This window comes from Oncorhynchus keta, chromosome 20, assembly GCF_023373465.1.
Source record: "Oncorhynchus keta strain PuntledgeMale-10-30-2019 chromosome 20, Oket_V2, whole genome shotgun sequence".
Taxonomy (NCBI): domain Eukaryota; kingdom Metazoa; phylum Chordata; class Actinopteri; order Salmoniformes; family Salmonidae; genus Oncorhynchus; species Oncorhynchus keta.
Genome location: NC_068440.1, coordinates 4,570,154 through 4,582,828, shown reverse-complemented (window position 1 = coordinate 4,582,828; position 12,675 = coordinate 4,570,154). Strand labels below are relative to the sequence as shown.

General features: G+C 45.5%; 1 protein-coding gene across 3 annotated transcripts in view; it reads left to right on the top strand.

The window, feature by feature from the left end:
* LOC118399187 (uncharacterized) overlaps positions 1-12,675 on the top strand; it is a 34,994-nt gene that overhangs the window by 7,780 nt on the left and 14,539 nt on the right. The window contains exons 1-2 of one of the 3 annotated variants that reach the window (XR_008072458.1): positions 2,668-3,043; positions 4,155-4,572. The exons of 1 other annotated variant lie outside the window; for it this stretch is intronic. The gene's annotated coding sequence lies outside the window, so the exon portion shown is untranslated. Of the gene's footprint in view, positions 1-2,667; positions 3,044-4,154; positions 4,573-12,675 lie in introns of those variants that run through there. One more of the 3 variants, XM_052471912.1, reaches the window with a different exon arrangement.

Below are 12,675 nucleotides of genomic sequence, written 5' to 3'. Positions count from 1 at the left end.
GGAGTGGAAAGAAGGAGGCAGAGAGGAATGAGTCAAAGGTAGACGTGGGGAGGTTAAAGTCGCCCAGAACTGTGAGAGGTGAGCCGTCCTCAGGAAAGGAGCTTATCAAGACATCAAGCTCATTGATGAACTCTCCGAGGGAACCTGGAGGGCGATAAATGATAAGGATGTTAAGCTTGAAAGGACTGGTAACTGTGACAGCATGGAATTCAAAGGAGGCGATAGACAGATGGGTAAGGGGAGAAAGAGAGAATGACCACTTGGGAGAGATGAGGATCCCGGTGCCACCACCCCGCTGACCAGAAGCTCTCGGGGTGTGCGAGAACACGTGGGCGGACGAAGAGAGAGCAGTAGGAGTAGCAGTGTTATCTGTGGTGATCCATGTTTCCGTTAGTGCCAAGAAGTCGAGGGACTGGAGGGAGGCATAGGCTGAGATGAACTCTGCCTTGTTGGCCGCAGATCGGCAGTTCCAGAGGCTACCGGAGACCTAGAACTCCACGTGGGTCGTGCGCGCTGGGACCACCAGATTAGGGTGGCCGCGGCCACGCGGTGTGGAGCATTTGTATGGTCTGTGCAGAGAGGAGAGAACAGGGATAGACATACATCAATCTTTTTCCTGTTTATGGAGACATGAGAACAAAATATAGAAGTAGGGAAAAGAAAGGGGTAGCCAATCAAGTAACCCTATTGGCGTGATGCGTAGGGGGCTTGCTTTTCACGTCAGTGACACCTGTTCACGACCCACTCCCTCCATTCGCTACACTGGTGTCAGAAATGGGATGGTGGACATGAGGCCATCGAAATGCACGGCCGGACGTGTGAGGGCACTGAGGTGGTCAAAGTACGGGACAGCCTCCCATTCCGAGGGGGTAGTGTAGCGATCCTCGCTAACAATTCCTAAGTGGGTTAACCCTATTGGTGCAATGCATATAGGGTGTTTTCTTTTCACGCCAGCACCACAGGTTTATGTCTCTGTCCCTCCGTTTGCTACTCTCACTGATCTTTTAATTAATATTATTATCTAAAAGTTTGCAGTTTCAAGCTAACAGTCTCAAGAACACAGGTAAATCTAGCAATTAATAACTAATTAATTGATGAGATATACATTTTCATGATCCAAAGACCAATAGATCTAGCAGGGTTGGCTGCTGTTGGCACTGTACAAAACATTCACTCTCCATCATGGACAGATCATCAGTAAGAGAGGAGAAAATTTTGGCGGAAGTGGACGCTGATGTGGAGCGTGAATATAATGGCGGGAGAATCAAGGAGAATTGGAATGTTGTCCAAAAGAATATAAAACGGAGCAAAGAAGCACACAGTGATGAGAATGTCCCTTCTTATCTTGTAGGAGTACGTTTTGTTTAATTAGCAGCTGATTGGATTGCCAATTTTGAAGAATCCATTTGAGATGTCAAAACTGGTGGAGAGAGTGCTGGGTAAAGTGACGGCTGTGAAGATCACTAAAGGTGAGCTTGTTTGGATTCTTTGTTCTTCTGAGTTTTAGAAGGAATGTGTCTCACCTGAGTTTGATGTGTCCTGTGTGTCTCTTCGGAACAGGGCAACCATCACGGGGGTAATATCTGGCGTTTCACTGGAAGTCGATGTTGCAGAGATTAGTAATATTCCTGGAGTGATTGATACCTGTCGGATGAATTGTGGGGTGTATGAAGAAAAAGTGTTATTTTTGGAATTTCTCCTACTCAAGTGCATTTGGGATATACAAACTACAGAGAGAGCATTTGTTCCAAGACCAATGCAGTGTGATCACTGTAAAGCTTTTGGACATGTTTCAAGTGTTTATAGAAGGGAGAAGCCGAGATGTCCAAGTTGTGGAAAAGATCATATCATGTGTTTTAAAAGTGGCGGCAGCAGGGTAGCCTAGTGGTTAGAGCGTTGGACTATTAACCGGAAGGTTGCAAGTTCAAACCCCCGAGCTGACAAGGTACAAATCTGTCGTTCTGCCCCTGAACAGGCAGTTCACCCACTGTTTCTAGGCTGTCATTGAAAATAAGAATTTGTTCTTAACTGACTTGCCTAGTTAAATAAAGGTAAAATAAAAAAATAAAAAGTGATGAAAATATGACATGTTGCAATTGGGGTGGTAACCAATACGCCACCTATTTGGAATGCCCAACAAGGGTGAAAGAGAATGAGGTGACCGATGTTAGGGCATTTAAAAGGGTTGAGGGTTCAAATGCTGCTCCTGAATAGTCCATGGTGGTGGATAGGCATTCACTGAAGGCTGCAGGGGTTGCCGTTCAACGGCAGAACCCAGATATGTTAAAGGTACAGAAGGTGGACTTTGTGGCCTTTATAGCTATGGTGATTAATGGCACTGCCAAGGTGGAGAGGAAGTCCTGGAAAATAGACATCGTTGTGGATGCGGCGGAATGTTTCCTGGGACTGAAAGACTTCTTGGCAGAGGAGTTGCATGGAGTATTGTCACAAGCCTCTCAGGTAATAGAGCCTGATAATTAAACATGAATACATTATTTAACCTTTATTAAACTAGGCTAGTCAGAAGAAGGGAGATATGGGGATTTGAAGGATAGAAGAAGTGGGTGTTTGGGGTTTTGGTTTTGTCAATGTGGTTTTTATTGTTTTATTTTGGGTGGATTTAAGTTTGTTTTCCCTATCATGTATGGGTTTTATTTTTACCTTGTTTTTTTCAACGTCGTCCAGTTGGTGGCGGTAATACATATTTTGGGGTTGTATAGCATGTCCAGATCATCCAGAAGAAGCCCAAGCGTTTTCCCAGGCTTTCAAAGGAAATCATTCTGAGATATGATGCTATTATGCATCTTTTTTTATTTTATAATAATTGCTCAAGGAAAGAACAGGGGTCATAGACAACATCTTATTTATTTCAGGGAGCGGAAATGAAAAACGTTGTTCCACTTCCCCTTTAGTCTATAGGAAATCAGCTTTCACCCGCCACAACGTCCGGTTGAAATTCAAATTCAAACATCTGGCGGCTTTCATGACAAACGATATCTGATAGAAGTGTAGACAGCACCAGCTACGCAAGTATTGTACCAAGGTGAGGCGTGTGCTATTTTCATTAAACTAGTTTACCCTGCTTGAGATCCGGGGCTGTCGTAAGCGATCGAGCTAATGCTAGCTACCTAGCTGGATATGCTACGTAATTTGCTATCTTATTTTAAAGTACATTTACTTAGGTAGCTAGTTCAACCCGGTCGTAGAAGATGAATGTGATGTTGCTTCGAACATCTGGTAAAGTTGGCTAACTAGCTACTAGTAACCAAAACAGTCACTGAATCAGGATACTAAGCTAGATAGATTTCAGTGTCGCGTCAATGCATCAACTTTAGTTTACTTATGGAGAAGACGGTCATATCAGATTTGGTTTATTGTGCACCTTTCCATATACATAATTGCAACGTGCACCTTTCCATATACATAATTGCAACGTGACCTATCACAAAATGAAGAAACTGCAATTAGTAAACCATCTATGTTTACAATGTGCATATTACAAGACACGAATACTTTTTCTGATAAAACTAGTTCATTGCATCCGCCATGGAGCCCAGTTTCATAATGTCCCAGCTGTCTGCCGTAGTTTTGAAGTAAACACGAAAAACAGGCCTTATTTTGGGACATTTTCCCGGCTCCAAATAGTTATACTGAGCACCGTGACACCAACTCGCCTTCCGACCGTTCTACTCAAATTGTTCTAAGTCACGCCGCCTGCTTCGCTGTTGTTGGCAATGCCCACGTTGGTAGTTAAAATGTACACCACAACACATTACTCATGTAACTACTTCCTTGTTATGCAGACATACTCAAACTTGGTACCGTCGAGGTGCGGATGTTTACTTTCTACACAAGTTATCCTAAGAACAGATTGTAGTGGTAAAATAAAAGGGATACATAAATGGAATTATAAGCGTCACTCCAATCAGAAGAGACCCTGGGAATGTTCAATTCCATTCATATGCTAGTGTTCCAGCTTAGCTAACCTTTCTTTTGCCATGTTTCATCCTTGGGGGAATTTTGACTCATTCTATTGTCCAGCCTAGACATGCTAGCTACACTTTATCGTGCCCACATATGCCAGTTTTATGAAGGGTGCGTGCTCAAAGAACATTTAGTTTTGTATTGTAACCTTCTCGATATGACCTTTACAGTGGGAAGCCCTAAGTAGTTCACAAGACCTCCTAGGAAGTGAGCTGGAAGGAAAGAAAGGAGGAGCCAGGTTGCAAGAAAACAGATGAAAAAAGAAGCAACAATGTCAGAAGAGGGGGCAACAATGTTGGATGAAGGGTCAACGGCGTCGGAAGAAGGGGAAGAACGGCTTTGGAAGAAGGGGCAACGGCTTTGGAAGAAGGGGCAACGGCTTTGGAAGAAGGGGCAACGGCTTTGGAAGAAGGGGCAACGGCTTTGGAAGAAGGGGCAACGGCTTTGGAAGAAGGGGCAACGGCTTTGGAAGAAGGGGCAACGGCTTTGGAAGAAGGGGCAACGGCTTCGGAAGAAGGGGCAATGGCGTCGGAAGAAGGGGCAATGGATGCCACCATACCACCTAATAGGGGAAGGGGTAGGCCCAAAGGATCAGGCTCCAAGAAACCTAAGATACTGAGGGTACTAGACAAGCAGCCACGGGGCAGGCCACGTAAAGTGGTTGACCCTAATGCTGTTTCAGCAGAGACAACTGCACCTTTGAAGCGTGGCCGGCCCAAAAAAGTTCAGCAAAAACAAAAATGGGTAGGCCGAGGAAGTACCTGCTGTCACCCGAGGAGGAAGAGGAGAGAGAGATACTGAAAAGCCAACCTAAGGGACCTAGAGTGTGGAAGCCGCTCGGAAGGCCGCGCATCTATCCCGCGTGGATCCCCCGCCACACCCACCTCTGCCGAGCCACGGAGAAGAGGCCGTCCACTCAAGGCATCAACAGGTAGAGGTGGCCACTTACGGAAGAACCCACCTCCAACTTCTAAAGTTTCAACGCCCCCGCTAAAGATGATTCCCCGCGAAAGAGTGGCCGCCCCTTAGGCTCCTTCAAAGCCAAGAGAGCAGCAGAGACTGATAGGTCCAACAGTTCGCCCTCAGCCAAACAGGGTTGCACTGTTTCTCCAGTAGTAAGGCTTTACCGCTGCTCCGACGGTAAAGCAAATGTGTTCGATGAAGCTGCCTTCCAAGCCCAGAGGCAAAAAGGCAGGAGAAAGACTGTGAACGTTGATTGTACAGCTTATGATTCAGAGGAGGAAAATGAAGATACACAGAGAAATGAGGATGAAGTCTTTTCTCTAGTAGAAGATGACAAAGAAGAGGAAATTAAACCACGCGATGGTCATGGCAAGGCTAGTAACCCTGGTAAGGTAGCGGCAGCTATTAAGAAAAAAGAAGTGGTTGTTCCTAAGAGGGGGGGCAGAAAACCTGGCACAATCAAAAAGGTTGTAAAGTAAAAGGAACCTGGGCGGAGCAGACTGAACGAGTATCAATAGCATCTTGTAAGATGTTTTTTTAACATTGTATTATCTCTTACCCAACTCTTTCTTGTTTTCTCAACTAACCTATGTGTCTGCTTGCTCTTGCTGTTATTTTTTATGGTTTGATGCCTTCATGGAAACCATGTGGAAAAAACAAGTACTTTTTGTACTTCCTTGGTCATCCATAGCTTGAATGATGTGAAGACAATTTCATTGACCGTTGTTAATCTTGTATTGGTCTGTTCAGACTTATCCCATTTAGATTTTTTACTGTTACTGTCATTGATACAGTTTCTAATTCCATACACATCCTATAGTTGATGATATTCTCATTGAGGTTTGTTAATCTTGTATTGGTCTGTGCAGATTTGTCCAAATAAGCTCAAAATGGTTTAAATCAATTGAATTAGGTAAGTATTTTGTTTTTCGTTTGTGAAACCTCCCAACGTTCATTTGAGGGTAATGTGTGAATTTCAGTTTTTTTAGAGAGAGCAAATATTTAGAAAGTTTCATGTAATAAAGTGAAATGTCAAACTTTGTTTTTGTTGATGTTTTTTAATCTCAATAAAACCTAAAATATGACTTAATTTGTCTTTATTTGGTATTATTGTAAAACTTAATTGTTTGAAAAGCAGAATGTGATGAATAAATGGAAGATTTGATAGAAACATTTATTCCTGGCTGGTCAGTATCAAAAAGTCAGTGGTGGAATGTTCACACCGTTTATTGGACCGAGCTCAATCCATAAGTAATACTGACGTCTGCAGAGTCTGACTCTCAGCCGAGTTCCCCGACTCTACCCAACGTTTATTGACAAGATTATTCCCGTCATTCTTAGTTTAGCTAAATGGTATAGTCGTTGTGCATTCTCAATGGACATGTGGGTCTTTTCGTAAATTCGCTCTGGCTATCTACAGTACTCTGATTTCAGAGCACTCTCCTCTGAGTGTAATGAATTTATGAGCGCTCAACCCCCATTGAATATGGCTGGTGTCAGTAAACTTCAGCAAAAGAGCGTCATTTACAGTTACAGTCACAAACACTCTGGAAAACTGCCTAAACAGCTCTGCTAGGGCGAGTAAAATGGTCAGAGTGGTCTCATTTGTGTCTGGAAGTAGCTAGCAAGCTAGCCAACGTTAGCTTGGGTGCTTGACTGCCATAAGATCAGAAAGCCAAAGGCTGGAGTGTCCAGTGTGCGCTCCGAGAGCGAAAGCTCTGAATTTACAAACAGACAATCTGAATTTACAAGTGCACTCTGGCACTCCAGATTGAATTTAGGAACACACCCAAAGTTGTAAAATGTTTAGCTAGTCATTTGTTATGCTAACTAGCTAGCAAGAGGTTGCATAGCAACAGCATCAACTTCCGTTAGACAAGTGAAGAGAGAGTACGCTCAACTGAAAGCATACTGTTCGTTTACAGTATACTAAAATTAACTATGTAGTATATACTCATTAAGTGTGCAGTATACGTATGTTAGTATGGGTATTCGCACGCAGCTCTGGTTAACTCTGCCAGGAGGCTGAAACTTGGCTGCAAGTGGCTCTTCCAGCAAGACACTTAACCCCAAGAACACATCATAATCTACAAATAAATGATTAATTGACCACAAAACCAATATTTTGCAATGGCCATCTCAGTCTCTTGACTTGAACCCCTTTGAAAACCTGTGGTTTGAATTGAAGAGGGCAGTCCATAAACACAGACAAAGGATATCAAGGATCTGGAAAGATTCTGAATGGAGGAATGGTCTAAGATCCCTCCCGATGTGTTCTCCAATCTCATAAAACATATTAGAAAAAGGCTCAGTGTCATTATCCTCGCAAGGTGAGGTATTGAAAACAGGGATGACAATAATTTTGACCCCTATCTTTAAAAATATATATATTACTTGTTATACAAAATGTATTTCTCTGAACTATAAGACAACATCATTTTCAAATGTTTTTGAGCATACAATAGCTCAGTATTTTTATTATTTATTTTATATTCTTTTTTGCTCATCTTTATCAAGTGTGCCAATAATTTTGGACCTGACGGTGCGTAATCGAAATAATTTGCTGGAAAAAAAATTACAAAAGAAAAAAATCTCTTGTGCCATAAATTGTGCTAATACATTGTACACAAATGAATTGAATAAATTAAAATTAGTCTCTAATTACTCTTATTTTCTCTAACTCACAAACTAATTCTAAAATCTTTAAGGAGAGCAAGGTATTTTGTTTCATTTCAAAAAAGCATAACATTTTATAAAAGCAGAATATTTCAGTCACCTTACATTATTCAGCCTTGCAGGCAGCTTGGTGGTTTTCCTGGCCCTCTGCTAGTGGTGGTGCATCCTGGGACAGTTGATATTGATTGTGCCATTTGCTGAGGAGACAGACCGAGACACATTAGTACCCAGCTCACCCCTGCTGAAAAACACATTAACTGCCTGCATTGGGAGCCCTGTCTCGTAACCATGGCAAAGCATGCAGGGAGCAGGTAGGGGTATTAGGGGGCAGCGGGTTCAACACACAGTCTCTCTGGGATTGTCTCTCAAGCTCTCTCCCTGTTTCTCTTCAAATCCCACACAGAGGCACATACAGGGTCATGCGCACACACACACACAATTTGTATATATATATTTTTTATTCAGGCTGCTTTCATCACTCATATGTTACCACATACCTCTTATCTCCCTTACATTTACATTTTACATTTAAGTCATTTAGCAGACGCTCTTATCCAGAGCGACTTACAAATTGGTGCATTCACCTTATGACATCCAGTGGAACAGCCACTTTACAATAGTGCATCTAAATCTTTTAGGGGGTGAGAAGGATTACTTATCCTATCCTAGGTATTCCTTAAAGAGGTGGGGTTTCAGGTGTCTCAGGAAGGTGGTGATTGACTCCGCTGTCCTGGCGTCGTGAGGGAGTTTGTTCCACCATTGGGGGCCAGAGCAGCGAACAGTTTTGACTGGGCTGAGCGGGAACTGTACTTCCTCAGTGGTAGGGAGGCGAGCAGGCCAGAGGTGGATGAACGCAGTGCCCTTGTTTGGGAGTAGGGCCTGATCAGAGCCTGGAGGTACTGAGGTGCCGTTCCCCTCACAGCTCCGTAGGCAAGCACCATGGTCTTGTAGCGGATGCGAGCTTCAACTGGAAGCCAGTGGAGAGAGCGGAGGAGCGGGGTGACGTGAGAGAACTTGGGAAGGTTGAACACCAGACGGGCTGCGGCGTTCTGGATGAGTTGTAGGGGTTTAATGGCACAGGCAGGGAGCCCAGCCAACAGCGAGTTGCAGTAATCCAGACGGGAGATGACAAGTGCCTGGATTAGGACCTGCGCCGCTTCCTGTGTGTGGCAGGGTCGTACTCTGCGGATGTTGTAGAGCATGAACCTACAGGAACGGGCCACCGCCTTGATGTTAGTTGAGAACGACAGGGTGTTGTCCAGGATCACGCCAAGGTTCTTAGCGCTCTGGGAGGAGGACACAATGGAGTTGTCAACCGTGATGGCGAGATCATGGAACGGGCAGTCCTTCCCCGGGAGGAAGAGCAGCTCCGTCTTGCCGAGGTTCAGCTTGAGGTGGTGATCCGTCATCCACACTGATATGTCTGCCAGACATGCAGAGATGCGAATCGCCACCTGGTCATCAGAAGGGGGAAAGGAGAAGATTAATTGTGTGTCGTCTGCATAGCAATGATAGGAGAGACCATGTGAGGTTATGACAGAGCCAAGTGACTTGGTGTATAGCGAGAATAGGAGAGGGCCTAGAACAGAGCCCTGGGGGACACCAGTGGTGAGAGCGCGTGGTGAGGAGACAGATTCTCGCCACGCCACCTGGTAGGAGCGACCTGTCAAGTAGGACGCAATCCAAGCGTGGGCCGCGCCGGAGATGCCCAACTCGGAGAGGGTGGAGAGGAGGATCTGATGGTTCACAGTATCGAAGGCAGCCGATAGGTCTAGAAGGATGAGAGCAGAGGAGAGAGAGTTAGCTTTAGCAGTGCGGAGCGCCTCCGTGATACAGAGAAGAGCAGTCTCAGTTGAATGACTAGTATTGAAACCTGACTGATTTGGATCAAGAAGGTCATTCTGAGAGAGATAGCGGGAGAGCTGGTCAAGGACGGCACGTTCAAGAGTTTTGGAGAGAAAAGAAAGAAGGGATTTGTAGTTGTTGACATCGGAGGGATCGAGTGTAGGTTTTTTCAGAAGGGGTGCAACTCTCGCTCTCTTGAAGACGGAAGGGACGTAGCCAGCGGTCAGGGATGAGTTGATGAGCGAGGTGAGGTAAGGGAGAAGGTCTCCGGAAATGGTCTGGAGAAGAGAGGAGGGGATAGGGTCAAGCGGGCAGGTTGTTGGGCGGCCGGCCGTCACAAGACGCGAGATTTCATCTGGAGAGAGAGGGGAGAAAGAGGTCAGAGCACAGGGTAGGGCAGTGTGAGCAGAACCAGCGGTGTCGTTTGACTTAGCAAACGAGGATCGGATGTCGTCGACCTTCTTTTCAAAATGGTTGACGAAGTCATCTGCAGAGAGGGAGGGGGGAGGATTCAGGAGGGAGGAGAAGGTGGCAAAGAGATTCCTAGGGTTAGAGGCAGATGCTTGGAATTTAGAGTGGTAGAAAGTGGCTTTAGCAGCAGAGACAGAGGAGGAAAATGTAGAGAGGAGGGAGTGAAAGGATGCCAGGTCCGCAGGGAGGTGAGTTTTCCTCCATTTCCGCTCGGCTGCCCGGAGCCCTGTTCTGTGAGCTCGCAATGAGTCGTCGAGCCACGGAGCGGGAGGGAGGACCGAGCCGGCCTGGAGGATAGGGGACATAGAGAGTCAAAGGATGCAGAAAGGGAGGAGAGGAGGGTTGAGGAGGCAGAATCAGGAGATAGGTTGGAGAAGGTTTGAGCAGAGGGAAGAGATGATAGGATGGAAGAGGAGAGAGTAGCGGGGGAGAGAGAGCGAAGGTTGGGACGGCGCGATACCATCCGAGTAGGGGCAGTGTGGGAAGTGTTGGATGAGAGCGAGAGGGAAAAGGATACAAGGTAGTGGTCGGAGACTTGGAGGAGTTGCAATGAGGTTAGTGGAAGAACAGCATCTAGTAAAGATGAGGTCGAGCGTATTGCCTGCCTTGTGAGTAGGGGGAAGGTGAGAGGGTGAGGTCAAAAGAGGAGAGGAGTGGAAAGAAGGAGGCAGAGAGGAATGAGTCAAAGGTAGACGTGGGGAGGTTAAAGTCGCCCAGAACTGTGAGAGGTGAGCCGTCCTCAGGAAAGGAGCTTATCAAGACATCAAGCTCATTGATGAACTCTCCGAGGGAACCTGGAGGGCGATAAATGATAAGGATGTTAAGCTTGAAAGGACTGGTAACTGTGACAGCATGGAATTCAAAGGAGGCGATAGACAGATGGGTAAGGGGAGAAAGAGAGAATGACCACTTGGGAGAGATGAGGATCCCGGTGCCACCACCCCGCTGACCAGAAGCTCTCGGGGTGTGCGAGAACACGTGGGCGGACGAAGAGAGAGCAGTAGGAGTAGCAGTGTTATCTGTGGTGATCCATGTTTCCGTTAGTGCCAAGAAGTCGAGGGACTGGAGGGAGGCATAGGCTGAGATGAACTCTGCCTTGTTGGCCGCAGATCGGCAGTTCCAGAGGCTACCGGAGACCTAGAACTCCACGTGGGTCGTGCGCGCTGGGACCACCAGATTAGGGTGGCCGCGGCCACGCGGTGTGGAGCGTTTGTATGGTCTGTGCAGAGAGGAGAGAACAGGGATAGACATACATCAATCTTTTTTCCTGTTTATGGAGACATGAGAACAAAATATAGAAGTAGGGAAAAGAAAGGGGTAGCCAATCAAGTAACCCTATTGGCGTGATGCGTAGGGGGCTTGCTTTTCACGTCAGTGACACCTGTTCACGACCCACTCCCTCCATTCGCTACACTGGTGTCAGAAATGGGATGGTGGACATGAGGCCATCGAAATGCACGGCCGGACGTGTGAGGGCACTGAGGTGGTCAAAGTACGGGACAGCCTCCCATTCCGAGGGGGTAGTGTAGCGATCCTCGCTAACAATTCCTAAGTGGGTTAACCCTATTGGTGCAATGCATATAGGGTGTTTTCTTTTCACGCCAGCACCACAGGTTTATGTCTCTGTCCCTCCGTTTGCTACTCTCACTGATCTTTTAATTAATATTATTATCTAAAAGTTTGCAGTTTCAAGCTAACAGTCTCAAGAACACAGGTAAATCTAGCAATTAATAACTAATTAATTGATGAGATATACATTTTCATGATCCAAAGACCAATAGATCTAGCAGGGTTGGCTGCTGTTGGCACTGTACAAAACATTCACTCTCCATCATGGACAGATCATCAGTAAGAGAGGAGAAAATTTGGCGGAAGTGGACGCTGATGTGGAGCGTGAATATAATGGCGGGAGAATCAAGGAGAATTGGAATGTTGTCCAAAAGAATATAAAACGGAGCAAAGAAGCACACAGTGATGAGAATGTCCCTTCTTATCTTGTAGGAGTACGTTTTGTTTAATTAGCAGCTGATTGGATTGCCAATTTTGAAGAATCCATTTGAGATGTCAAAACTGGTGGAGAGAGTGCTGGGTAAAGTGACGGCTGTGAAGATCACTAAAGGTGAGCTTGTTTGGATTCTTTGTTCTTCTGAGTTTTAGAAGGAATGTGTCTCACCTGAGTTTGATGTGTCCTGTGTGTCTCTTCGGAACAGGGCAACCATCACGGGGGTAATATCTGGCGTTTCACTGGAAGTCGATGTTGCAGAGATTAGTAATATTCCTGGAGTGATTGATACCTGTCGGATGAATTGTGGGGTGTATGAAGAAAAAGTGTTATTTTTGGAATTTCTCCCTACTCAAGTGCATTTGGGATATACAAACTACAGAGAGAGCATTTGTTCCAAGACCAATGCAGTGTGATCACTGTAAAGCTTTTGGACATGTTTCAAGTGTTTATAGAAGGGAGAAGCCGAGATGTCCAAGTTGTGGAAAAGATCATATCATGTGTTTTAAAAGTGGCGGCAGCAGGGTAGCCTAGTGGTTAGAGCGTTGGACTATTAACCGGAAGGTTGCAAGTTCAAACCCCCGAGCTGACAAGGTACAAATCTGTCATTCTGCCCCTGAACAGGCAGTTCACCCACTGTTTCTAGGCTGTCATTGAAAATAAGAATTTGTTCTTAACTGACTTGCCTAGTTAAATAAAGGTAAAATAAAAAAATAAAAAGTGATGAAAATATG